Below are 9,846 nucleotides of genomic sequence, written 5' to 3' on the forward strand. Positions count from 1 at the left end.
ATTGGAGATTTTTAGGAGTAGGTTAGACAAATATTTGTCAGGGATGGTCTAGATAATGCTTCGTCCTGCCATGAGGGCAGGGGACCTGACTAGATGACTCTCAAGGTCCCTTCCAGTCCTATGATTCTATAAATACTACTTACCTGCATCATAAGGATGTTGGAGGATTAATCCTGTATTAAAATATGCTGTAGTTCAAACAGGAATTATTTTGAGGAAATTGTATGTCCTGCTTTACGCAGGCTATCAGGTAGAATGATCACAACAGTCCCTTCTGGCATCATACTCTATGAATCTGTTAATATTTGTAAGGTCCTCAGATATGGTAGTGTTACAGGAATGCTTATTATGGCCCCCATCCTGCAATGTACTCCATGGAGGCACAACGACTTGTAGTCCATTGCAGGGTCAGGGCTTGTGTTGGGATGAATGTTTCTTAACAAGACAAATACTTCTACATTCACCATTATAGTGAGCAGGACAATGGCTTTGCAGTGAAACCGTTGCAATAATAACGTAAGAGGTGATGTTAACCCCTTGACTTTCATTGCTTTCCATCACTACATTTGTTTTATGATGTGCTACATGTTTTGTTTTGTTTCTTCTTGCACTAAATAAATATTCTATTTCAAGTCTGGGGTCCAAGGAGACCAGCCTGGGGGATGTTTATTACCATACCAAGAACACACTGCACTATTTCATTTTTTTCCAGATTGATGCCCATTAAGCAATAAGTACAATTTCATTTTAATAGAAAACATTGTTCTGATTTAGGCAGAACTATACACATAGATGCCTTGCTCTACCTCCATCATTAATAATTTCAATGACAATCTCAGAAGTGTTTAGTAATGGACTGTCTTTGGCTGTAATTAAAGTCTTTTCCAGCTATGGGTGAGTTGATCATTATTTAGGAAATGGTGTAAGGGACTTTTTCCCTGGTATTGTTTCCTCACTGCCATAGGTGCTTGGCAATTTGGCGTCAATTCATGATGCCTCTCCCACTGGTATCTGCCTTTTCTCCTGAGAGCATTCAACAATGTGGCGAGGGTGTATATAAAAGTTACTGACTCCTTTAGCATTAATTTTTGAGTTACAAAGTAGATGTGGGGACTGGGACAGATATTATGGACCAATGGAATATATTTGAGACTATTGAATCAAACTTTTAATGTGTTTTATGGATCTGCATGGGTGAAGGTTAATATTTTTGCTCCATGGGGGAGTAACAGGAGTTTCCTGCAGGAATTAAAATCTCTGGGGTAATTAATCAAAATCCTTAGGCAGGTAACAAGTGTGGAGAAGCCTCCCTCCCTAGGGGAAGTTGAATGTACTGGTTTGAACTGGTTGAAGAAGGCTATCAATCAAAGTGTGAACTGTATGAAGTGACCACCCTAAGGTAGGGAGGGAGTCACTCTCAGTCAATCCAAGAACTGACATGACACTATGACCCAGAGGGACAGACCCTGCACGGAGGGTTTGAAGTACTTTGTTCCTATCAGTGGAAGATGGATGACAGCCTGGTAAGGCTATGACCTGCCTGTAAACTGATTTATGAAGGCTGGCTGGTTACTGAAAAATCCTGTCATTGCCCCCGACAGGACAGGATAGCAGGTACTGAACTAAAACTCAGATTTGCTAAGGTGAGCAGTCAATTGCATGAGGAATCACAGCCTACATCCCTGGTCTAAAGAGAGAGTGTGTCATGGGACCCTGCCCAACGAAAGGTGATGGCTAATGGCTTGATAGCTAAGTGGGGTGCTCTCTAGGAGGCCACAAAAGGGTCAAATATTCAGTTAACTCAGGAACGGTGACAGGGACAGTATAGAGAAATTCACCAGCATGCCCCCACAGCTGCTGATCCGAACCCTGAAGAGGAGGGAAAGATACTACAGATGACTGACTTTCCCTTTTCATGTTTCCCCCACAGAAATCTGCTGGGTTTCTGTCCCATCAGAGCACAGAAGTGGAGGGATTGACTATGAATCCCTGCACTATTGCCTACTGGGAAAAATAATAATATAGATAACCACAAACTTTACTGGATTTTGCTGGCCATAGCTTTAGAGGACTTCTTGCTACGAATTCCAAACAATTCCATTTTATTCCCCTCAGCGGATCACTTTGTTTTATTTCCTCCATATTATTTCTGATTCTGCATTATCTTTATTCTTCTAAGGGCAAAATTTGAATTTTAATGATAAATTACATGACTTGGCATAATTATTACTTTTATTTACGGGTGAACCAGAAATTGCCATATTGATATTCTCTATTGCAATTATGTGTACTGTGTTTAAATAGAAGTTAGAAATGTATATGGACATATGAGCTCCTATTTTCTATCTCCCGACTATGCAGGATTGTTCCCTTATTGAATGCTTTCACTTACAAAGCTAGTAAAAAAAATTTCAAACTAGTTTTCTTGTTGTTGAAAAATGGCCTTTAAAAAAAGTCTCAAAAACCTGACATTTTCATGAGTTTTTATCAACATTTTTATTAAAAATGTTAATCGGATGGTTATTGAAATCTTTTGTTTACCAGAAAAATAGGTTTATAAATTAAACCAGAATTTCCCTTGAGAAATATAGGCTTGATGTCATGGATGAAAGACTCCCATTGACATCTGTGGGGTTTGGATCATCACCAAACAGTAGCTCATGGTCAGATTTTAGGGCTTGACTCTGCAAAGCACTTCAGGATATGTTTAAGTTTAAGTACATGAGTAATCCCACTGACATCAGTGCAACTACTTACATGCTTAGAGATAAGCATGTGCATAAGTGCTTTGCTGGACCAGGACTCATGCTACAGTGATGCAGTTCCTCTGCTATCTGGGCAAAAATAAATAAATAAATATCTCTGTGCTGCATTCTTAATGAAGTCCACTAGTTGTTAGGGGACGAGAACTAGATCTCTTTATCCACTAAAATACAGATTCTATACCCTGTGGATATGAGGGGGATACTTACCAAGGAAGGAGTAGGTCAATTTTGGGAAATTGGATATCAGGCATGAAATATTGCAGGGGTATGGGAGTGATATTTTTAAACAGGTTTGGTTCTTCCAAATCGTGTAATGCTTTGAGTAATCTTCAGTTCCATGGAGCAGGGAAGGCTTTCTTAGAATTAACTACAGCTGTTCAGAATTATTTTACATACTATAAATGGCCCCCTGGGAATTTCATTCCTTAAATGTTTGGTATGTTTTAAGAAAACGGACATAAAGGAGGAGATCTAGGTGTTGATTGTTGTTTAGTAGAGTAGAACTTCAGAGTTACGAACACCTTGGGAATGGAGGTTATTCGTAACTCTGAAATGTTTGTAACTCTGCACAAAACGTTATGGTTGTTCTTTCAAAAGTTTACAACTGAACATTGACTTAATACATCTTTGATACTTTACTATCAGAAGAAAAATGCTGCTTTCCCTTTTATTTTTTTAATAGTTTACATTTAACACAGTACTGTTCTGTATTTGCTTTTTAAAATTTTTGGTCTCTGCTGCTGCCTGATTGCTTACTTCTGGTTCCAAATTAGGTGTGTGGTTAACTGGTCAGTTCATAACTCTGGTGTTTGTAACTCTGAGGTTCTACTGTACTAGTACATATAATACACAAATAAATGGATTGGAAATGTGCTGGGGGAGCTGAACCAAAAGTAGTGATGGGTAGATTTGATTTAACAGCTAGTGATGGCATAAGAACATCCTTACTGGGTCAGTTTAAAGGTCCATCTAGCCTACTATCCTGTCTTCCAACAGTGGCCAATGCCACGTGCCCCAGAGGGAATAAACAGAACAGGATCATCAAGTGATCCATCCCCTGTCGCCCATTCCCACCATCCCTGCCCATCCTCGCTAATAGCCATTGATAGACCTGTCTTCCATGAACTTATCTAGTTCTCTTTTGATGGCAAAGTCCTTCCCATCCTCTCTTTCATCTCAAGAGGTTGAACTCTGGTTTCTTCTCTGCAATAAAGAGAAAAAGATGTACCAAAAACCCTTAAGTCATGGCTACCTTGGTTTCCAAGTGAATAAGACATGTGGGCTACCTTCCCAACTACAGGTTCAGATTAGTTTCTCTGGTTGCTGATAGAACCTTCCCTATGCCCATGTCATAATGCCCCTAAGCCCCTCACAAGGGGCATATTTCCCAGGTATTTACATGTCAAAGGAATGGCCTTTTATTGTCTCTCTTTATACTGAGTATATTATTCAAAATTGAAGTGTTGTGCTCATAGGGGCCCCATACCAGAGCATCCTTGCCGTAAAAGGATGACAGTCTAATTCCCCCTGAACCATCACTGCTCTTTCATAATGCAACTGTCACTCAATAATAGCTGATTAAATACTTTGAAGCATGAGCTAAATTACTTTTCCCTGTAGAGTCTGAAAACCATTTGTTTGTGCTTAAAAACGTTGGGACCCAAATTCAAGGAAATTTTTTCCCAAAGAGTTTTTGATTTACACCTTGGCAGTAAGTGCTAAGGTGCCCCTATATTACTGAGGTGCACATATATCATGGTGATGGGAACAGGATAAATACCTAGCTAGACAGAAGCATAGACGCCTATCCCATACTAGAGAGTTACTGAGCTTTCCTTAAACCATTCAATTCAACTCCTTTATTTTATGCCCTTTCTGTCATAATGGTTTATATTCTGGAGTTTGTCTATCTAAAAATAGATCAATATCCAAATTCTGGGCATGATCCAGTTCAATGCATCTAGTGGGGTGGGGGAAACAGATGGCTTTTTCATATCTCCCAGTCCTGGGCCAATCAGGGACTAAATCAGCCAGTGGGTGCAAGTTAGAGCAACCACTGGGCTGCTCTGACTTACTCTGTCTTGTAAAAGGAGCCATATTGCCAGACAAGATCAGCTGGATCACAGTGTTCTCTGGTCCTACACCCTGAGGTGGGATAGGGCAAAAGCTGCTGATGTAGAGCTATGTATGTCATCTTTATGCCATCTGGAAAATTTCCCTATGCTAGAGAAACCTCCAGATCACACCACAATGCAGCCAGAAGCAGGGCCAAGGGTCTGGCTCTGAATTCATTGCAGTAATGTGTCAAGTTGGTAAGTGTCAGCATAAGATATCTTTCAGGAATATACTTCATAAACAACAGTAACTTGAGTATGAGCATGTTGAATCGCATCTGGATGAGTGAATACAGAGATTTTGGGAAAATATTGTTGGACGATAAGAGATTTTATGTAGAGGAACAGTTATTAGTTTTCAGTTGAGATATGCTCTATACCAGTTTCAGCTAACAGTCATTTTATATTACTGTTTACCTATGAACACTGGAAGTTTTTACAAATAACTATTTAAAAGTGTTTATAGTAACTTTTTAGTATGTCAAATTATCAAAGACTAACTTTTTATGGGAAAAATATAGCGAGAGAATGTAAAAAGAGTGGATAAAAAAGCTAAGGAAGGAGTAAATTCAGGACTTATTCTTCAGTCTTTGACTAGTATTATAAGCAGATTTAAAATATTTTCAAACTTTTCTTCCTTACTTTGCAATCTGTATATTACAGGGTGCAGTCTCAGTCAATATTACAATGCATTCTTTCTGAAAAGGTTGTGTGTCTGCTTTCCACTATCTAAATTATTATTATTTTTTTTGCAAAACTAGTACTTATAGTAATCCACCTGTGCTCTATTCTGACACCTCAGTAGCTGAAGTAAAATGCATGTTTCTGGAGGTTTGATCTGTTATTTTTCCCTCCAGTGTTGTACTGTGTTTGAGCAGCCCCAGCAGAGCTGGCTTTTGGGCCCTGGAAGCCTGTGGTAACAAGGTGCTGCTGTAACTGCAGGAAATCGATATTTAAAGGAGATTGCTAGTCCTTTCCCTTATAAGAAGAGGGAAGAGTATTGTGCAATGCATCAGCATAAGGGAGAAAAGGAGCTTAAGGCCCCCAAAGAGGGGTCACTCACTGACCAGTGCACCCCCTCAAGGCCAGGCGTGGCAGAGCAGCCTATCCAACTCGGCATCCCCTATCACCAGTCAGTAGAGGCCTGCAGTGGTTTGCTTGGGGTGCAGTATATTTCCTCCATGCATCTAGAAAACTTTGCTGGCTGGCATGTACTGTTAGTGGAGTCACAATTTTGTCTGCCTTCCTCCTTTTCACCGAGTTGCTCCCACTGGGGGCTTCATGTGCATGTCCCTATCATCTCCCAAGCACCCAGGGCTGCCATGTGGGTCACACAAGAGACAGGGAATCTGCACAGTTCCTCACGTTTAACTAAATATGCCACTGAACACTTAAAGGGTAGATTGTGTCTGCCCCTAATGTGGGCTTGCAGGCATGGAGAGGGCACAAGAAGCTTTTCCCACCTTGTCAAGGTTCCTTCCCCACTCTGAAGTTTGGGGTACAGATCTGGGGACCCACATGAAAAACCCCCTAAGCTTATTTTTACCAGTTTAGGTTAAAAACTTTCCCAAGACACAAACTTCGCCTTGTTTTACCAGCTTAGGTTAAAATCTGGTACGCTGCCACCACCAAGCAATTTAACAAAGAATCAGGGAAAAGCCCACTTGGAGACGTCTACTCCCAAAATATCCCCCCAAGCCCTACTCCCCCTTTCCTGGGGAGGCTGGAGAACAAATAAGACGAGCACAAACCAGCCTTGGATTTTTGAGACCCAAAAAACCCAATCAGATTCTTAAAAAAAAACCAGAACTTTATTAGAAGAACAAAAAAAAGATAAGAGAACAACTCTGTGAGATCAGAATGGAAGATAATCTCACAGGCTGTCAGATTCAAAACACAGAGAATCCTCTAGGCAAACCCTTAAGTTACAAAAAGACACAAAAACAGGAATACACATTCCCTCCAGTACAGAAAATTTATAAGCCAAAACAAAGAAAACCTAATGCATTTTCTAGCTAGATTACTTACTACTTTACAGGAGTTGGAGGGCTTGCATCCTTGATCTGTTCCGGGCAAAGGTATCACCTAGAGAGACAAAAGCCTTTCCCCTCCCTTCCAGATTTGAAAGTATCTTGTCCCCTCATTGGTCATTTTGGGTCAGATGCCAGCAAGGTTACCTGAGCTTCTTAACCCTTTACAGGTGAAAGAATTTTGCCTCTGGCCAGGAGGGATTTTATAGCACTATATACAGAAAGGTGGTTACCCTTCCCTTTATATTTATGACACACCTGAAACTCTACCTGACACCAGATACCATCACAATCTCTAGGCTCCAGAGCGAGCTACTTCCTTGTGCCCTGAGGGGCACAAATCAACCTAAGAGGTGGGGAGACATGGGGTGGAGAGGGCCAAGGCCTCACTTCTTCTCCACCCAGACCTGTGTAAGTGACTGGTGGAGAGGGGATGGAGGTTACCTTTACTCCTGTACCCCCTAGTGCTAGCAGTCTTGGCACTATATTTGCCCTCTTCCACTCCTCTGGAATGTCTCCCGTCTTCCATGAGTTTTTGAAGACAATCGCTAATGGCTCAGACATTTCCTCAGTCAGCTCCTTGAGTATTCTAGGATGTATTTCATCAGGCCCTGCTGAAATGAAGATATCTAATTTGTCTAAATAATTTTTAACTCATTCTTTCTCTATTTTAGCCTCAGATCCTGAGAGAACAAGGATTTCTTATTCTTAACACAAATGCAAGCTTGTTCCTCTGAGAAGCAAGTCTACAGGACAAAACAGTTCAAGAGAGTTGGCAGTTTTTCAAAGTGACATTATTAAGGGCACAAGAGCAAACTATCCTACTGCGTAGGGAAGATAGGAAGTATAGCAAGAGAGCACCCTGGCTTAACCACGAGATCTTCAGTGATCTAAAACTCAAAAAAGAGTTCTACAAAAAGTTGAAACTAGACCAACTTATGAAGGATGAATATAAAGAAAACAACAAGCATGCAGGGACAAAATTAGAAGGGTCAAAGTACAAAATGAGATTAAACTAACTAGAGACATAAAGGGTAACAAGAAAACATTCTAAAAATACATTAGAAGTAAGAGGAAGACCATGGACATGATAAGTTCTTTACTCAATGAAGGGGGAAAGACAATAAAGAAAATGTGGAAATGGCAGAAGTGCTAACTGATTTTTGTTATAATTTTCATCAAAAAGGTTAGTAGCAATTGGACATCTAACATAGTTAATACCAGGGAAAATGAGGTAGAATCTGAAGCTAAAATAGGGAAAGAATGAGTTAAAATTATTTAGACAAGTTAGATGTCTTCAAGTCATCAGGGCCCAATTAAATACATCCTAGAATATTCAAGGAGCTGAATGAGGAAATATCTGAGTCATTAGTAATTATCTCTTAAAACTTATGGAACACAGGAGAGATTTCAGAGGACTGGAAGAGGGCAACTATAGTGGCAATCTATAGAAAAGAGAATAAGGACAATCCACAGAATTACAGATCAATCAATTTAATTTCAATACTTGGAAAGATAATAGAGCAAATAATCAAGCAATCAAGTTGCAAACACCTAGAAGATAATAAGGGGGATAAGTAACAGTTAACATGGATTTCTCAATAACAAATCATGTCAAACTAACCTAATAGCTTTCTTTGAAAGGTCACAAACCTTGTGGTAGGGGGAAGCAGGATATGTGGTATATCTTGATTTTAGTAAGGCATTTGATACTGTCTCGCATGACCTTCTCAAACAAAAGGAAAATACAACCTAGATGGAGCTACTATAAGGTGGGTGCATAACTGGTTGGAAAAAACATTCCCAGAGAGTAGTTATCAGTGCTTCACAGTCAATCTGGAAGGGCATATCAAATGGAGTCCTGCCGGGGTCAGTCCTGGGATGGTTCTGCTCAACATCTTCATTAATGATTTAGATAATGGCATAGAGAGTACACTTATAAAGTTTGTGGACAATACCAACCTGGGAGGAGTTGCGAGTTCTTTGGAGGATAGGATTAAAATTTAAAATGATCTGGACAAGCTGGAGAAATGGTCTGAAATAAATAGGATAAAATGCAATAAAGACAAATGCAAAGTACTCCATGTAGGAGGGAACAATTAGTTGCACACATACAAAATGGGAAATGACTGCCTAGGAAGGAGTACTGCAGAAAGGGAGCTGGAAGTTAGTGGCTCACAAGCTAAATATGAGTCAACAATGCAACAGTGTTGCAAAAAAAGTGAGCATCATTCTGGGATGTATTAGCCCCTGGAATGTTGTAAACAAGACATGAAAAGTAATTCTTCCACTCTACTTTGCACTGATAAGGCCTCAGCTGAAGAATAAATGGGGGAAGTTTTAGAGCTATTGGGCTGGATTCCGCTTTCACACTGGTATAAATCTAGAATTACTCCTGTGAAGTCAATGGAATTACACAAGTGTCAGTGTGGTGTGAGCTCAGAGGCAGTTTGGTTGTATCTGTCTGTGTGAAGACTCAAAACATCACTATATTGGTTCCTGTTAGAAAGTTTATCTCTGAAACCCTCGGGGTAACTTAATATCTTAAAATAAAATCTTCAGTTCAGAAGAAATGAATTGGGCCACCAGAAACATTGTTCTACCCTGCACATCAGCATATTGTCTCAATCCAAACCCCATCACGACTATAATGCATTTGAGAGCAACAGATGACACTGTCTGCCTTCTCTTGGGGTGAATCCTTCCATAAGGCCCAGGGAACAAGATTAGCCCTGGTGAATCTAGACCTCTGATTATTCCAAGGCTTCCCCTGTCTCCTATTAACAATGCCCTTAAGGCATTTTTAGGTCTTAGAATGAATGGTGTTAGTGTATGTTTCAGTGCAAAGTATTATTATAACGTCTCATGTTAATTTGGTTTTCTTTCAATGTTAGTTGTTTTTGAATCTCAGGTTGTGGCTTCAGTAATTCTCTTAAT

This window comes from Dermochelys coriacea, chromosome 1, assembly GCF_009764565.3.
Source record: "Dermochelys coriacea isolate rDerCor1 chromosome 1, rDerCor1.pri.v4, whole genome shotgun sequence".
Taxonomy (NCBI): Eukaryota; Metazoa; Chordata; order Testudines; family Dermochelyidae; genus Dermochelys; species Dermochelys coriacea.